This window comes from Cryptomeria japonica, chromosome 10, assembly GCF_030272615.1.
Source record: "Cryptomeria japonica chromosome 10, Sugi_1.0, whole genome shotgun sequence".
Taxonomy (NCBI): domain Eukaryota; kingdom Viridiplantae; phylum Streptophyta; class Pinopsida; order Cupressales; family Cupressaceae; genus Cryptomeria; species Cryptomeria japonica.
The window spans coordinates 808,854,882-808,874,863 of record NC_081414.1 but is presented as its reverse complement, the minus strand read 5'-3'; positions in this window follow the sequence as shown (position 1 = coordinate 808,874,863).

The window sequence follows — 19,982 nt, the reverse complement described above, 5'->3', positions numbered from 1 at the left end:
CATCTCTCTTAATAACAAAGCATATTTGTTTGTCATATTTATCAACAATATTCAGAGGGATTCTTTCCCTTTGCTTCATTTTAGCTTGAAATTTTTTGAAATATTCATTTACTTTCTTGTCTTCTTCTAAACCTATGCCGGTAATTGTCTCCTTAATCTGTTTTCCAAAAGAAATATCATAGGCAAAGTCTTTGTGGCCTATACCGGGAATCTCCTTTGAGAAGTATAGCATTAAACATACAATCAAATTTCCAAATTTGAAGGTTCCCTTCTTATCACCTTTGATCTTATCCAAATTTTTTAATAGTTCATCTTTCAACCACTCAAAAATGTCAATTTGAGCATTGTTCATTATCATCTCATAAGCACTGTGAATGCATAGACTGGAAACAAAAATCAGCCTATTTGTATGAGCAACTTTGTATCCAATAACCATACTGGCATATTTGACATTATCACCAGTTATATTGCTAACCCTAAGTGGTCTATTATTTGATGTAGCATTGGTTAAGTTCATAACCTCTTTGTTTGGAATTTTCTTTTTCTTCTCAGGCCTAGTGTTGGTAGAAGGTAAACCAGTAACAACCCTAATTGCTTCCTTAGTGATTTTGAAAACTGAGTCTAGCCATAAAAATTCACCATGAATTCTGCTAAGAACATAACAGAAAATCTCATCTAAAAATTCAGGCATTTGAAGGATGTCAATGAACCCTAAATCTTCCACAATCTTGAGTTCCGGTTTGACTACACCTTGTTTGTCTTTTAAGTGAAAACCTTGGATGCCATGAAAAATATTTGCTTCTTTGCTTCTTGAATGTTGATGCTCAACTTTTGCACTCTTTGAATACTTGAATGCTTGGTAAGCTAAAATGAGAAATTTCAATGCTTTATAACCAAAAAGTTAACTTAACAACCGCATTAAATGCTTCGTCGGTTAAGTGAATACTCAACATATGTGTTGGTAAAGAAGAATTATGACTTCTTACCACCATCTGAGGGTAAAATGCAAGATCTTCAATTAGTTGCCTTACCACTAAGGATTATTCCTTAGTTAGATGAAGACTCTCCTACCAGTGCAGGATTGCTCTATTCTGTCGGTGCAGAGCCAGATTCATCATTTCTCTAATCTCTCTTCTTGACCCATTGTTTAGAGAATTCTTGCTTGATTTCATTCACTTTTTCCTTGCCTTTGTCATTATATCCTCTATTGTTTGTTCTTCTTCAAAATCTTGCAATATGCCCAATCTCGTTACATGCATAACAAGTTACATTGTTTCTTTGAATAGCTTTTCCATAACCTTGCCCAGTTTGAGTTCTGCATTGATTAGATAGATGTCCAAATTACCACAAGCATAGCATTTTACATTAATTCTACAATTGTTTGAGTTATGACCATGTTTATTGCATTTGGAACATTGATTGGTGGATAAGTTTTTATTTTGATTATTCCTAAATCTGCACTGATTTGCTCTATGACAAAATTTGTTGCAATTAAAACATTTACCATTGAATTTATAAGCATTGGGTTGCCTTACCGGTTTGTTGTGATCATGATTGTTTGCAGTTCCATAACTTTATCCATGTTCAAATCCAAGTCCAATTGTTTCTCCATCAGGTTTTTGACTTTTCAATATATCATCAAGCTTGTCTGAACTCTTTTTGAATTTGTCCTTGTATTCATTTGCAACGACCAACTCACCTTCCAAAATGCTAACTTGTCTCATAAGTTCCTCTTTGTTATGTTGCATTTGAATAAACTTTGTTTTAATCATATCATTTTGATAACTAAGCCTTAGAGATTCATCTGATCTTTCATTAAGTCGTCTGACCAAATCTTCCTAATTCTTCTTTCTATCTTCAATATCCTTACATCGTCTCATGGTTAAATCTTGCATCTAATTCTTCATGTTATTATTCTCTTGTCTCAATTTCTCTACAATAGCTCTGAGAGTTTCTTTTTCTTCATCATCTTGTTTTTGTAGTTGCACATGTAATTCTTTTCTCTTATTTTGTGCTATGACCAGGTTTTCTTGAAGTGCTTTGATGAATTCCTGAGAAGATCTGAGTTCTTCTTCCAGTTTGATATTCTTCAATTTTTCTTCATCAAAATATTCAAGATCCGCTTCCATTTGTTGTCTCAAACTTTTCATCGGTGTCAGTTTCATAATCTTCCTCAAGTTGTTAGCCTTCTATAAATAGAAGACCAGGCTTTGATACCAATTGTTAGATACTTGATTAATCCCAAAGACACTGAGAGGGGGGCTGAATCAGAGTCGGACCAGTAGATGAAAGATTTAAACTTAATTACAATTCTATAATTGAAATTAATATACCGATAAGAAAACAATAATGCAGTAAAGAGAAATAAAAGAATCAACATCAATGCACACCATAACACAGATATTTTGGCGAGGAAACCCAGTGAGGAAAAAACATCGGTGGGATTTGTGACAAACAATATTTACTCACTGACCAATATGAATAAATATTACTTAGTACAATAGGGGCCTGGACATGCAGGAAGTCCAACTGCTTAGAGCTCACTTCTCAACAAAAAAAATGGAGTCTCACTGACTACACAATTGGATGGTTAAATCCAATAACAATGTACTGCTTCAAAATAGCATTTGCAATGCTAGATTCAGTACCGGTTTAAGCTTTGTCTGATACATTTGCCAGAAACATTGTTGGTAAATGATTCTGCTTACACAAGAATAGTCTTTGCTCTACTCTGCTTCTTATTTGTAATGCCCCGCCAGGAAATCCCTAAGGGATTAAGTTAAAAACACTCAAATAGAGTGTAAATTTTTTTTTTTTTAATTAATAATAATTAAGAGCGTTAAAGCAAAGTTACAACATTAAGATAGTTGAAGTTAACTCAATTCATAATTAGACACGACATTAAATTACAATGGAGATAATCTGTCAATTTAGATATCACAGCGGAAGGCTCAAACAATCCTAAGAGGTTTCCCAACGCGATTACCTAACCTTACACCTAACTCAACTTGCGTCATTAGATCCATTTAACTGGATATCTTAATTACGGGGTAATGCATAGATCTTGATTTAATATGTGTTCAATGTTTTGACAACTTATAACTTTAGGAAGTGTTCATTTACTTTAGTGGTTAGGAGGCCATCGAGGAGTTATTTATTCAATGCACTTAATTTTCATAATTACATTAAGAGTCCCCCAAAAGGGTTCATGTGTTTAATATAATGAACTTCATTCCTTGGGTTTGTGGTATCCCTTCACAGTTGATTTCATCCTTTAATGTTTAAAAATCTGCCTATTGAGAATTCATTCATTTAAGGTCAAACTTCGATTAGTACCGTGATGATTCCTTCGTTTGATCTTAAAATATATTCACCCACATGTGATATCTCTTTTAAAGTATTAAACAATATGATTATTAAGATAAATTCATTTCTTAAGGACTAAACTTTCATGAGTAGAGTGAGGCCTCTTCCTTTGTTTCATACATCACCAACTAATGAGTTGAATTTCTTTTATGAAAGGTATAATGTGAGTAGCCATGGAATTCATTCGAAGTTTTAATAATTGCAAATAAATGGACTAACTTCATTAAGAAGGATATGCATTAGGACAACGGAAAACATCCTTTAAATTAAAGAATCGTTAACTAGATGACATTCGTCATTTCAAGATTAGAGAAATAAGATCATAATGACGTCCTTCTATTAGGTTTAAAATACAATTATCTTACCGCATATTTTTTTTTGTTAAATGAAAATAATATGAGAGAGATTCTTTTACTAGGTTTAATGTATAACCCACCAATCAAATATTTTCTCATTTTAGATTAATTTCAGCTATCAAGAGGGATTCCATTATTAAGGACTAAAATATGGATATCTAATTGAGTTCACCCAATTATAAAGTTAATCTGGTGAAGTATATTGATTATAATCACAACATGAATTAATAAGTATATTCATCCAATATACTACGTGGATGCCTAGATGAGTCCACACGATTACCAAACTAGTCTGGTGAGGATTATTGTTAAGATTAAAACGTGAAATAACTTTACAAATTTTTCCAATGTAATGAAGCGTAATTGACATGGCGTGATTTATTTACTAAGGTAAAAGGATAGTTATTTCTATGATGTTCTCCTTTTAGATTTCAATCTAAGGATTGTAACATAAATTTTAACTTTGTTTCTTTTTTTTTTTTACATTCATTCCATTTGTATTCTTAATAACAAGTTAATCAATTAAAGTATTCTAGCAAGATTCTTTCCACTATTACATTTTAAATTTACATTATCAAATTACTTTTTCCACAACTTTAATTTCAATATTTAAATTACCTTTCCATATTCATAATTCACAACGTATAATAACTTAAATAACTACGTTTATCCATATAAATAATGTTACGCACTTAATTTTGAATTCATTAAATTTCCACCATACACTTTGCAGGAATACAACCATTCAAGATAATTTAAAACATAAAACAAAGTACGATATAAACATCGCATGACACAGAATATGATCTCGGAGTTCACCCCGGATGGGCTACATCTCCGGGTCTGCTCAACTGCAAGACCCCTTTGGTATTATATATAGTTAAGGTTACATATTTACATGTCTTTACAATCTTGCCTTTTTGGCGATCACAACCAACTTCAAATGACAATTTCAATTAGTAAATACAACTCTACAAGTTTTCCAACTAAGTTCACATAAATGTAAGCATTTCTCATTCGGGTATTTTACTTAATCCTTAGATACACATCACTGACATGTTGGTCAGGAACTATACACTAGCACCCAAATCAAGGAGAATATACTTTAAAAGGGACCTTTGAAATGAAAAGAAGACACCCCCCAATGATCTATGATTCCTTGTGTAAATATAAACGAGTATACAAGAACCCCAATCATTACTAACCAAGTTAGAAATAACCCCCACGTTAAATGATACAAAAAAAAACATCTCTCTTCTACTAAAGCAAAATATACTAAGAGTAAAGGAAGGAATGGACAAATCATTTCCAAGCTAAACTAAGCCTCTATTGCATACATAAACAAAAAAGAAATAAAAGTCCGTTACCCTCATGAAATTTACTCACTATCTTAAAACCAACTATCGTTTGATATTCTCTCTCTCTTTTTTTTTTAAAACAAACAACTACGATGAAAGTCATGGCTATACTAAAACCCAAAATCGATATGTGAAATTAACAATATACGTTATATAGGGGTTATCTATATTAGCCTATATTTTAATATACACATTTATCTTCCCCTTTTTTTTTTATATTAAAAAAAAACTTGCAAACAAAACTAATTTATTACTTCCATTCAGCAAAACAAATAAAAAACAATTTTTAAAACTTTAAAATAAAATATTACATAAAATCAAACTTAAAATATCAATTTTAAATTGAGGCATTGCCCTACGGCACCTGTAGGGCTTTCCCTGCGAGCCACCGTGGACGCAGGGTTACCCTGCGGACACCGTGGTCGCAGGAACCTGCGGACACCGTGGTCGCAGGAACCTGCGGCCCACGGTGGACGCAGGGGAACACCCTGTAGCGCACGGTGGACGTAGGAAAACACCCTGCGTGCCACTATGCGTGGGAAGGAGAAGTGGGGAAGGGGCGGCGGCGGCGGCGGGAGCTGAGCTTCGGCTCCTCCGCCTGCCTAACCCCCGTCTGAAAATAAATAAAATGAAATACTCTCCCTTATTTTTTTGCTCACTTTTTTTTTAATATTCTTTTTTTTTGGGTTTCCTTTTTAATAGTTTCTATTTGAAATCACAGTCGAAATTTAAACGTTTTTTTTTATATAAAATGAATACTGGAGAAAATACACACACAGTCACAGCCACTTCTTGTTTTTCTATTTTTTTTTTTTTCTAATACATTTCCAGAATGTATAAGCAAATACTGGGGAGGATTTTCTCCCTTCTAAATGTCCAAGTAGCCATGTCCAAACTTGAATCCAAGAACAACATGTTTCCAAAACTGAATCTAAAAACTAATCTTCAAGAACCCTCATGGTTTTTTTTTTAAAAAAAAGACATTTCTTTCTTTTCTCTTCTCAACATTTCATGGAGATCAAACAATAAACAAATGGGTAGATAGAATCCTACCTCCAAGTGCATTCCGAGGAGAGATTTCTTTGACAAAGAGCTCCACCTGCAACTCCCATGCAAATCCCCCATTTTTTTCCCCAAAAAAGACCAAAAGCCAAGAAGCCCCCAAAATGCTTACAAAACAAGATTAAAAATGAAAACCCTAATTTTGCCCTAATTTTTAATTTCGAAATTAGGCATTTGTTTTTTTGAAATAAAATGAATGAAAAATGAAATGGAAGTCATTCATTTACCTTATTTAATACATCTCATTTGTTTTCCTTATTAAAATTATAATGCTTCTATTTCTTTTTAAATTTTTAATTTCTCAATATCGATTTAGTTCTACATTTATATTTTGGAACTATTGACCGGGTAAGGCATTTGATTAATTTAATTTTCTAAAAGTCAAACTTTTATACTTTATCGACTTTACAAGTAAAAGAAAATAATTTCATTTAAATAATAATAATTTACCCCTTTTTCTTCCAAAGTGTGAAAATGAGTAATTTATTTCTATCTCCCAAACGACTTTAAAAAATTTTCCCTTCTAAAATGCATAATTTATTAAAATCGTAGATATTAAAATTAATTATTAAATTAACTCGCTATAACTTAATAAAGTGACATTTTTAAATAAATGACTAATCTAATGCAAGAGTCTTGTTTATTCAAATTTCTCAACTACAAATGCATAAAAGTTACAAATGCGTAAATGAGCACACTAACCCCAGCTAAATACCTTAAGCTGCTACAATAACAATTTAAAGCAATCTCTTAAATTAATGATAAATCATATAAAAGAAGCTACCTATTTAAATTCCTATATCGCTATTGTGTACGCCTACTCATTAATTTTGATTTTAATACTTAGGATAACAAACCTCACTTACCTTGCGTAAGGCACGCAAATTGAGGTAGTCCTCCAAATTTCTCGACGCGCATCCCAATGAAAGGAAAGCCCCACGAATCCACACACGATGCTCACCTAACCATGGCTAAGGCAAGACGAGAGTTATATGACCACTAAATCCGAATTCAAAAGATGAAGGAGCATACTCAACCTTGTAAATTCCAACGGAGATAAACCTTGCCCTAAGCGGTGTTGTACCTGCAATCCCCTGCACCCATGAATTCATACAAGCATGCATATACATATACATATTCAATAAAGGCGTTAGCTCAAGATTTATCTCAAGGGTTAGAAATCAATTACATTTACACGAAAATCAATGCAAAAGCACAATAGTAAGTATGCACAATTTATTTATATTATCTAAACTACACATTGCATATCAGTTAATCTACCATTCAAGAATGCTACATAGGAAGTCAATCAGGGTCAAACGGGTTTTGAAAGTCCGACTAGGGTATGGGCATTACATTATTCGCTCTCAAGATAAACACATCAAAGTGCATATACAATTATCCGATATCATATCTCTATCTTATCACATATACCACTTACATACACACATTTCATTACCTACTTCATTTAAAATGACCTACAAGATCTCATACATATATGAGTCTTTACAATACATCATGTCGGCTATACAATTACAATTTACATTACATAAACAATATTATTGCCAAGTCGGCTTTGGATGTTGGTATGATCTGTTGCCAGTGTAAACTGGATGCTAGTGTGAATAAACCTTGTTGTATCTATCGATGTCGATAGGTGAAGTTTATTGCCGGTTGAGCCTATGAAACCTTTCTGAACCTTGTTTCCACTTTGTTTCCATCAATGACAACATCTACCATTCTCATCTAAGTGTATAATGCCAATAGTAAGAGGACTAGTGATACCAAGGAATATAGTATGATAGAGACACGGATTTGTACAAAACTTTGGGAGTACTTTGGATAAATTGTGGGTAATATGTTGAGTTTTCTAGTTTGTAACACACTGGGAAATTTTTATATGGCCTTAGCCTAGGCTGATTTTGCCTATTATGATTCACTAAATAGAAGTACAAGTTTCAACCCATTCTATATTGTTAATTGAATGCATCCTAGGGGTGTATTTGAACTTAGTGATCTTGGTGATTTGGAGAGGAGAAGTGAAAATGGAGAAAACTTCTCTAAATTCATTCAAGACCTTCACAAAGAGGTTAAACTAAACATAGAAGGTAGTACTCAACAATAAAAACAATATGCTAATAAGAAATAGAGGGGGTTTCATTTTTAGGTGGTTGATCTTGTTTTGGCACATCTTAGGAGAGAAATATTTCGTACACACCACAAAAAATTCAAAATGAAGAAGATAGGTCACTTTAAGATTCTCAGAAATTTTTCAGCTAATGTCTATGAGATAACCCTTCCTCTAGACATGGACATTTGTTGTATCTTTAATTTTGTTGATTTATATCCCTACAAGGGTGTTGAGGATGAAGGGACAATAGAGGTATATTTGATATCCACTAGGGAATAACTGTTATGATAACCGGTGAATAACTAAGAGGGGGGGCTGAATCAGTTGTTAACAGATTATGAAACTTTAATAACACAAAACCTTTTACCGGAATGCATAAGACAAATACGAAACTAGAAGATATATTAATTAAGCACAGACATAAGCCATAAACCAAATACCATGCATCCACAAAACATAACACCAAGATTTATACATGGAAAACCCGGTAAAGGGAAAAACCACGGTGGGAAGCCTACCCATAGTCAGATAATACTTCTGCAGTAAGTGTTTAATTACAATAAGAGGCTTGCACATGCAGGAAGGCCAATAGCCTAGAGCGCAGTACTCATCACAAAGGAGCCTCAATGACTACAAAAAATCTAGATTACAATTCGAAAAGAAGAATGAACTGCAAGAATAACATCTCCTATGCCTGAGTACAATTTCGGTTAAGCTCAATGATGGAGGACTTAAAAATCTTACACAAACCCAATTCGATCACCTATGATCAACCAAATCCTCTGCATATGATTACAAATTTATTCACACACAGATAATCCCATAACCATGACCCTGATCTACAAAGAGATCTTACATCATATTTATACCAACCCAAGACCTAAACAATTAGGTTGGCCACCTAAAAGATGATACAATAAATCTATTAGATAATCCCGCAAACCAATGATAATCCAAGTTGGCCTAAGACTGAAACAACATTAACCAAATAATAAATCCAACTAGTAATGCATCAGGAGCATCCACCAACACATTTTATAAACCGGTCCATAACCTAGAAGAATAAGATCAAACCTAAAATAGGTCACCATAAGCCAAATGAAATACCACCGATCAATTGGAACATGAACAAAATAACCATCAACATCCTAAAAACCTTCTAGAAGCTGCACCAACACCACTTATCAAATTCATCAAAAGATCTTCAATAAAGCTCTCCCAATAGAACCCTTACCAATAACCAAAAGGCTTAATAGAATATATGATAGCTTTTGGATCACCATATCCCAAATCAGCTGAATGTGACAAGCATCTGAACGACATGAATGACCAAACTAAACCAATTCCACCAATCATAATATATTGGAGACAAATCTCATAATCATCATCAAAGTCCAACCACTCTACCAGAATCCGGTAGAAAACCAAATAAGCTAGTGTTGACATCAATGATAAACATCAATGCAACACATAGTAAATTCCTCCAAATTATCAACAATCTCCCCCTTTGGTATTGATGGAAACACTAGATATGAAAAACATCCAAGTTACAAGAAAATGTCAAACAAGTCTCCCACAATGGAAGACATCCAACACATGATATATAAATGAAGTTCTGAGTCAAAGACCAAACTCCCCCTATGACTGATATCTATGTTAAGCTCCATCCGACGTGATTTTTTGGTCATCTATATCTCCATCCCAATCTGCATCTATATATGCACATAGTGTAAAGTCATCATTTTTAGGATACCATAAACCATATTCAGTTGTTCGGGTTGTAAGTATCTGAAAAATCCTTTTTATTGTACTCTCATGATTCTCTCTAGGATCACTTTGATATCTTGATACAATATAAACAACATTCATTATATCTGGTCTAGTATGAGTCAAATATAAAAAACCTCCAATCATAGACTTATACCTTGTAGGATTTATCGGAGCTGATACATCTTTCTTTGTCAATTTCTCACTAGTAACCATAGGGGTACCAACCGGTTTTGAATTTTCCATACCAAATCTTTTTAACAACTCTCTAGCATACTTATTTTAATAGATGAAACTACCTTTATCAATCTGAGTAGTTTGCAAACCTAAGAAAAATTCCATTTCTCCAATCATAGACATCTCAAATTCATTCTTCATATTATTAGAGAATTCCATACATAACTTGTCCTGACCTCCAAAAATGATATCATCAACAAAGACCTCAATAATAAATATGTCATCATTAGTGATTTTATAATACAGGTTACTGTCAGCATTACCTTTAGTGAAACCAAACTTCAAAATATATTTGTCCAATCTAGCATACCAAGCTCTAGGGGCTTGCTTCATACCATATAAAGCTTTCCTTAATTGACAAACCATGTTTTTTTCATCTGAAAGTGAAAAACCATAAGGTTTCTCAATATAAACTTCCTCTTCAAGATCTTCATTTATAAATTCACACTTAGCATCCATCTGATAAACCTTGTAGTTCTTATGGGCAGCATAAGCAATAAACAATCTCACAGCTTCAATACTAGCTATTGGAGCAAAATCTTCATCATAATCAATATCTTCCTTCTAAGAATATCCTTTATATACCAATATAGCCTTATTCCTCACAAATTGTCCATATTCATTCAATTTATTCCTAAAGACCCATTTAGTTCTAATAATATTCTTATTTTTAGGCCGGGGAACTAAAGTCCATGTGTTTTTCTTTTCTATCTGGTCCAATTCCTCTTCCATAGCTTTCATTCAACATTCATCCTTACATGCTTCATCTATTGATGCCTATTCAATTTGAGAAATTAAACACACCTTTTTAGCTCCCAACCTTCTTCTTGTGATTACTCCTTTGCTCTTGTCTCCAATGATCTGGTCTTCTAAATTATTCAACCTTACATACCTAGGAGTCTTTTGACTTTCTGATTCCCTACTCTGATCTTCAGCTATTGTTGAATTTTCTAATACTGCTAGGGTAACTAGTTCAACATTTTGTTCCGGTACAGGTGCTACCAGTTCAGTTATAACCATTTCCACTTCCGGTTCTCTCTCATAAGTTCTGATTTGATTTTTTTTTTCTCATCCACCTTGACATTAGCACTCTCCACAATTTTCTGCAATCTTTTGTTATAACATCTATATTCTTTTCTTTGATTAGAATAACCAAGAAATTTTCCTTCATCGCATTTAGGATCAAAATTTCCAATGGAACCATCTCTTTTGATATAGCATTTACTACAAAAGACTTTGAAATACTTAACTATAGGTGTATGATGAAATCATAACTCATAAGGTGTCTTATCGATGTCTCCTTTGATATGAACTCTATTGAATGTGTACACCACCATGCACATAGCTTCTCTCCAATAGATATGTGGCAAATTAGATTCCATCATCATAGATCTAGTTACATCCAGGATATTTTTGTTCTTTCTTTCCACAACACCATTTTGTTGAGGTGTCCAAGGTGCAGACAATTGTCTCCTTATCCGATGTTTCTCACAATAATTGTTAAATTCGTCGGATGTGAATTCACCACCCTGATTGGATCTTAAGCATTTGATCTTCAATCATGTCTCACTCTCAACCATAGCTTTAAAGTTCTTTAACTTTTCAAAGGCTTCATATTTCTCCCTTAGAAAAGTAACCCACATCATTCTAGAATAGTCATCAATGATTAGTATGAAATATCTATCTTCTATCTTTCTCTTCAAATATTTAATTCCTCTTAGGATACCTAGATCCAAAATGACCTATCTTATTACATGTAAAACATTTGAAAGGTGATTTTACTTCATACTTACTTCCTGCCAAACCTTTAGGTACTCTTATAGCAAATAGGGCTTCAATTTCTTCAAGCGCTTCATCTTTGTTCCTCATATCCTCCAGTTCTTTCACATATAATGCTTTCCAATTACTCTTGTCAGCTGATGATGTAGATGCCTTGAATGTAGAATCTATCTTTGTAGCTCCTTGACGACCAAATTCTTCAAGCTCAAAAGTAGATAACTTTCCAACAAAAATATCCCTATTAACAGAAGTGTTAGACATAGTTCTCGACTCGTTAATTGCAATAGCCTTCATCTTGTAAGTCAAAGGCAAATCTCTCAATAATTTAGAAACAATCTCATATTCACTCAAAGATCCAACATAATATTGAATTCCCAAAATAATTTTATTAACTCTTTCCATAAAACTCGTAATCCTTTCATCTTCATCCATTCTCAGGTTCTCATACCTTACCCGGTAACCATCAAGTTTAGAAATTTTTGAAAGTAGGGTCACCTTCATTCAGAGTCTCCAACTTCTCCCATATAGCCTTTGTAGATGATTTGTCAGTTAATCCCATTACCTGCTAATCTGAAAGCACACTCAAGAGGATTTCTCTAGCTCTATAGTCATTTTCAATATTCTTATCCATGTTTATCGAAGGAGGGTTTCCAGTTGTTGGATCATAATGAGTATAGCCTTTCTCAGTGATCTCCCAAATCTCCTTGCTAAGACATCTTAGATGAGTCTCCATTTGAAGCTTCCATACCTTGTAATTTGTTCCTTCAAGCCTAGGGTCATCCTTTCGATAAGGAATTGAAGTTGAATGATTACTTGCCATATGATCTTCCCCAAGTGGAAAGCTTTTGTAGAGAGGACTGGGCTCTAACACCAATTGTTAGCATAACCGATGAATAATGGAGAGGGGGGGTGAATCAGTTGTTAACAGGTTATGAAACTTTAAGCACACAAAACCTTTTATCGAAATGCATAAACCAAATTACGTAATAGTAGATATAGATAAATTAAGCACAGATATAAACCATAAACCAAATAGAATGCATCCACAACACATAAACACCAAGATTTGTCCATGGAAAAACTAGTAAAGGGAAAAACCACAGTGAAAATCCTACCCACTGGTAGATAATACTTTAATAGTAAGTATGTGATTACAATAAGGGGCCTGCATATGCAGGAAGGCCAATAGCCTAAAGTGCACTACTCATCACAAAGGAGCCTCACTGACTACAAAATAAATCAACACTACAATCCAGAAATAAGAATGAACTGCAAGAATAGCATCTCCTATGCTTCAGTACAGTTCCGATTAAGCTCAATACTGGAGGTCTTAAACCTTACACAAACCCAATTTCATCACCTATGATCGACCAAATCCTCTTCATATGATTACAACTTTATTCGCACATAGATAATCCCATAACCATGACCACGATCTACAAACTGATGAATACTAAGAGGTGGGGGTGAATTAGTATACCAAAAAATATTATACTTAAACACTCTAACAATCTAGTAGTAAACCAGTAAAACAATTTCACAAACAAACCGGTTAACACACATGCAAACCAAATAGAAAATAAGGCATTCAACCATAGAAGCACAATCACCATAACACAAGAGATTTTGACATGGAAACCCAAATGGGAAAAACCACAGTGAGATGAAACTCACAAGTAACTATCTGCAAAATAGTAACCAGACCGGTTAAGGTCATACAATGTTCTTTACCAAAATAGATCCTGTTAGGAAGCTCAATCTCTGTTAGGAGATAAGTCCGATTAAAGACTACCTTGTGAGAGGATTTCAGATCCATAGATGTGAATCACCTTGTTAGAAGATTTACAAAGGCTTTTCTAGGCCTACCCGGTTAAGGGTTTCTGACTTGTCAAAGATGTGAGTAATCAACAAGTGAATGATCTATCAAATGGCATAATTTGTAGCTCATTGCTAATTCATTTCAGCATTACTTCAGTCTTCAGTAAATCCACACTATGTTATAGCACATAGACTTGATCTTCTCAGTTAAGATCGCACATACAATAACTTCATCAGCCACCAAAAACCTAACAACTATACACATACTCTTCTCCTAAACCCTAGACATGATGTCCTTAAAAGGAATCTGATTTCATGTTGGTCCAATAGGATTACATTGTAAGTTCCTAGGTTCATTGCATCTAGACACATTTGTAACATGACACAAAATCATTGTCAAAGTGTCGGTGGATGGTAACTCATAACAAAAATATACTGGTTGGTAACTCATCACAGAGTATTACCAGTTTGTACAACTTTACCTGTTACCGGTTGGTAACTCAGAGTAATACCAGTTCAAACAAATTACCGGTTGACAAAAATGAAGACTGGGAAAATGATAACTGTCGCTTCTAGCTCCTTTGTTCCGCTTCGGTTGAGATCCTCAAACCGCTTGAGCTCTTCGTGCCGCTTAGGTCTTTATACCACTTGAGATCAGTAAACACTTTCTGCATAACACCTATAGTCTAAATACTACAACATAATACCGGTTTGGAACAAATACCGGTTGAGCATAATTCATGCATTCAAAAAGTGATCTCATAGCAAGGGTGTGTCCATCAATGACAATCACAACAAAATCATCAAAAATGCCAACAAAATAGATCTTACATCATATTTATACCAACCCGGGACCTAAACAATTAGGTCGGCCACCTAAAAGATGATAAAATAAATCCATTACATAAACCTGCAAACCAATGATAATCCAAGTCGGCCTAAGAATGAAACAACATTAACCAAACAATAAATCCAATCGGTAACACATCAGGAGCATCCACCAATACATTACATAAATCGGTCCATAACCTAGTAGAATAAGACCGGACCTAAAATAGATTGTCATAAGCCAAATGAAATACCACTGATCAACTGGAACACAAACACAATAACCATCAACATCCTGAAAACCTTCTATAAGCCACACCAATACCACTTATCGAATTCATCAAAATATCTTCAATAAAGCTCAGTCAGTAGAACCCTTACCGGTAACCAAAAGGCTTACTAGAACATATGATAGCTTCTCGATCACCATATCCTGAATCAATTGAATGTGACAAGCATCTAAACCACATGAATGACCGAACCAAACTAATTCTACCAATCAGAATATACCAGAGATAAATCTCCTGATTGTCATCAAAGTCCAACCACTCTACCAAAATCTGGTAGACAACCAAATAAGGTAGTGTTAACATCGATGACAAACATCAATGCAACACATAGTCAATTCCTCCAAATTGCCAACAACAATAAGTGACCAATCCCACTCCACTGGAAATTGAATGCATTTTGCAAAAATGGCTATTGAAGAAGACCCCTAAAAAAGAGTATTTTAGGTATTTGGTGAAATAGATGAATCATTCATTGGATGAAGCTTCTTGGTTGTCTACACTTGAGGTCTCTAAATATGGCTTTTTAATTGATGACCTCATGAGAAAAAGCTCCTGATTTTTTTTGTCCCTAAGGGAACCTCATGTGGAGGCATCATTTTTCCTCTTTTTGTTTTCCTTGTTCGGTCTATTTATTTATTGTTTAATTTTATCTTGTTGAGTGTTTTCGATTCAATTTCTGCTCCTCTTTCTTTTGTTAACATATTTACAAAATTTAGGGGAACCTTCTTGTCTGTGTTGTCCATGATCAGAAAATAATCCAGGAGTGTCTGGATGGTGTGGGCACAAGTAGTCATGGAAAATATAAAAAATACAACTTTTTCAGTATTTTCTATATTTTAGTAAATGACATTTTTGGAGATCTTCAGAGCATTTTTGGGCCTTGAAACTTTGGAAATTCCTTTATGAGTATTTTCATAGGAAAACTAGTAAAGGATAGAAACTGAGGCTCTTGGAGATCTTTCCAACAATGAAAACAGTTTGTAGTTTCGAACCCTAAGTGAAAAGTTATGACTTTTCAAAGTTGGACTAAGTTCTTATATAGTTTTCTAATAATTTTGTTAGTTTTTGAATTTTATTCTATAAAAATATTCCAGACTGTTCATTTTGATGTCCAAGGGAATTTTTGTGACCATTGGGATCTCATGAACTTTGTTTATACAAAATTTCAAAAGGAATGAGATTAGTTTTTGGCTTGAATTAGTTCTTGTCGAATTTTGTTATTGTAACCAGATTGTCAATACCACAAGTTATATACCAAGTATTGTACTCCAAAGCCATAATTTGGACCAGTGGCATCCGAGCTTATTTCACTCCTCTATGTCACATTGCACACAATCAGCATATCAAAGGCTTGGGTTGGAAACAAAAGATCATTCAAATTACCTTTCTTTAAGATGCACATGATAATAGATGTCTAAATTTCAAAGTGATGGTTCAGATGACATAGTCAAAACATTGGTTGAAGATGCATTAAAAAAATAACATGAAGAAATGATAGAACAATTCAAATAGATACTGGAAAATCATGGGTCACAAGCAAACCCACCATTTGATGGATACACCCCATTCAAGGTGCGGCTGAATTTTGATATTAATACTTTTCAAGGAAATATTGATGTAGATGTTGTTGACAATTATTTATCTAAATTGGAGCGGTATTTTTTTGTTAATCAATTCTTAGATGTTGAAAAAATTACTTTTGCCCTCCTCAAAGATGAGAGTCATGTGAAGCATTTAAGGGAAGCTAAAATATCATCCAAGGGATTACAAGTCGGGGATAAATTTGGCATAAATTTTGATCAAAAACCTATGCGAGGGGAATTTGTGGAGCACATTAAGAAAGAATATTTTTGTAAAGATACCTATGAACAGAAGTATATGCTTTGGCAATTGCTTCGATAGAAAAAGGACCAGACTATTCAAGAATATACTAACACATTTCATGCCCTATCAGTGAATCTTAGCATCAAAGATTCTGATAAACACTGAATTCTAAAGTATCAAAATGGGCTTCATAGGTATATCCAAACTGAGATGGACTTTCTGAACATAAAGACTTTATCCAGTGCTTTCAAGTTTGCTTCAAAGATTGAGGAGAAATTCAAGCAAAAAGGAAGCAGGGATAATTTTGTGAACAACAAATGGAAAGGTGAAATTAGCAAACATGCAGTGAAACAAACAACCAAAGAGTCATTTTCAGGGTTTACTTTAGTGGCGAATATTCGCCAATGGCGAATATTTCACGTTGACGACCTAGAAAATGGTGAATATATTGTACCAATCGGGGGTAGCCATGTCACCCAGACTTAATAAATATTCATAAAATGCATGACCCTATCACCCATTGTTTTATGTAATTAATTGTATCTCTATCAATATTTCGCCAATAGAATCTACATTTTCCACACGGTAAATTCAATATTTTCACCTACACTTTTCGAGGTTGTCTTAATAGACGGTCATAATTCGCCAATAGCCATATAAAGATTTATTGGCCAAGAGGATCCAATTTGCCTGGCATTTTTGTGGAAGTGTGTCTCAATTCACCCCAATTTTCTCTAACTTTATTATATTTTCCAATTAATTGGACAACCCATAATCGCCTCAAAAATTACATAAGAAGTGTTATAGTTAAGCGTGATTCGCCAAATATTTTTATACCTTATTAAATTCTTGCCGAACTTGCCAAATAAGGATTGATATAAACATAGTCAAAGATCAGATTTATCTCTACACTATTTGGTCACTTCTGAGCTCTCAATTCGGATCACTAGCGATGTTTCAGACTAAGAACAACCATTGCTGCTGACTGCATTGGTGACTATTAGTGACCTAAAGGTAAGTGATCATATTTTTGAAGTGTTATAATATTGGTCTAAATTAATCTCTATTTGTTTGCATTGTTGAGTTCATTCTATATTTCTCTTAGGAACTTACCCGAAAATTTGAATTTGTAACGACTTTCTTTCTCCCTATATTAAAATCAAACCAAGTTACATAGAGATTAACATCATATTTTCCGAACACACTACCCATTACATCTGACCTCCATTATTAATAGACTCTCCTATGCTAGAGACCACCCCCTCCCAAAACATAGAAAAACACATATCCTCATCCCCCTTAGATATATTGCAGAATGATGACCAACTGCTCTCTAATTTCCATCAAAGCTCCAATGTAAGCCTCCAAAAGCTAGTTATTCCCCCTATCGATCATCCTCTGAAATGGATCCAAGTTATTGCTTATCACTCCTACAAAATAAACCTCCCAAACTTCTTCAATGAACAATATTTTCTGTATCGTTTTCTCCTTATGCTTAATAACCTCCTCATCCTCCTCCAGATCATCCTCAAAGTCCAATGAAACATAGTTGTCAGGGTTGAAAAAGGTGTGAAACACACTATCCCCCACTAGTACATTTGGGACTAATTTCCAACGGCTAATTGTCGGATTTGCAACGACCAAACGTCAGAATTTCGACCAACTTTACCATCGAAAACTCATCGTTGGGCTTCCTGACAATGCCATTTGCATCGTTCGTCCAACGATGTAATGAACTCATTCGATGATGGCTATATTTGCACCCCTCACCACAAATATTGGCAGATTTCTATTGGATTTCCGACAGATGTTATGATTGCTCCTCGACGACCATCCGACATGGAAGTAACGTCAGACATATAGCATCCTTGTCAGACGTTTCATTAGTTGTCATCAGAATTCTGACGGTGAGAGATGATGTGGGTCAAACAGCTTTGTCGTCGGTGAATGAAAGCATTGTTATGAGTTCTATTTTTAAAAATTGCATTAAACATTTATTATTTATTTGATTCAGTGTTATTTGCAAAAAATGATTATAAATGATTTTTCCTTTCTCCAAGAATTGTCTAGGATCTTTCTGTCAGATAATATGTAACATCGAATGACTAAATCTTTTCTTTACAAGTGCTTATTTTATTTAATTATTATCTAATCATGAATTAAAATTTATATCTGCACAGAAGCAGAACATACAAGCTTTAGAGTCATGTGCAAGCAAATTTTCTAAAAGAAAGCAAGCAGGCATTATATTGAATGACATGGAAACAAGCTCATCAACTGCCTAGAAGAGAGCAATTGGAGAAAAGCATAGGAAAGTGTTAAAGGGTGATAAATAGATAGAGAGTATGCAATACAAACAAACAATGTCTGGAGTGTCTGATGTGATGTCTCTAATTTATGTCCAGAGGGACCAACTAGTTTTGGAGTTCTTGCAAAACCTATTAGGCCACGCTTTGGAGGAAATCAATGTTTTCATAGAAGGAGCACTTTTTTTCTGTTATTAGAATGATGCTTTTGCACTGAAGGATATTTGGAAGTCAATATCCAAAAATTTCTATAGTGTGGAACCAGAGTTGGTGGACTCGAAGTAATTGTCAGCTTTCAGAAGACCAAGAGGTTATGTACACAATCTCCCAATAGAAGGGCAATTTAAAGCATTACCTCTCCCCCCCATGACTATTCAGGAAGAACTTCCTCAAACAAAGGACTATTGGCCTCCATGGGATCAAAGAAAAAACTTGAACCATAGACTCTAGACGACGTGGTGGTGTCCTTTGTGAAGAACTCTACACTATAATTGAAAATTCACAAGGGAAACTGCAAGATAGTGAAGAGAAATACAATCTTGAAAAGTGGGAAGAATGGATCTTGATTTGGGTGGGGCCAAGTCAGGTGGCTCCTCTAGAGGTTGACGAGATAGCAATCATGTTAGGATTTGAAAAAGATCACACTCGTGGAACTTCATGTGTGAGTGATCGATTGCGGTGTTTAGGTAATGCATTCCAAATAGATAAAATTGCATGCCATCAGGATAAAATTCTTTAATCAAGATATTACCCATTTGGAATGCAACTATATCTATTTGGAATGCATTACCCAAACAATGCAATCGATCACTCGCACACGAAGTTCCACGAGTGTGATCTTTTTCAAATCCTAATATGAT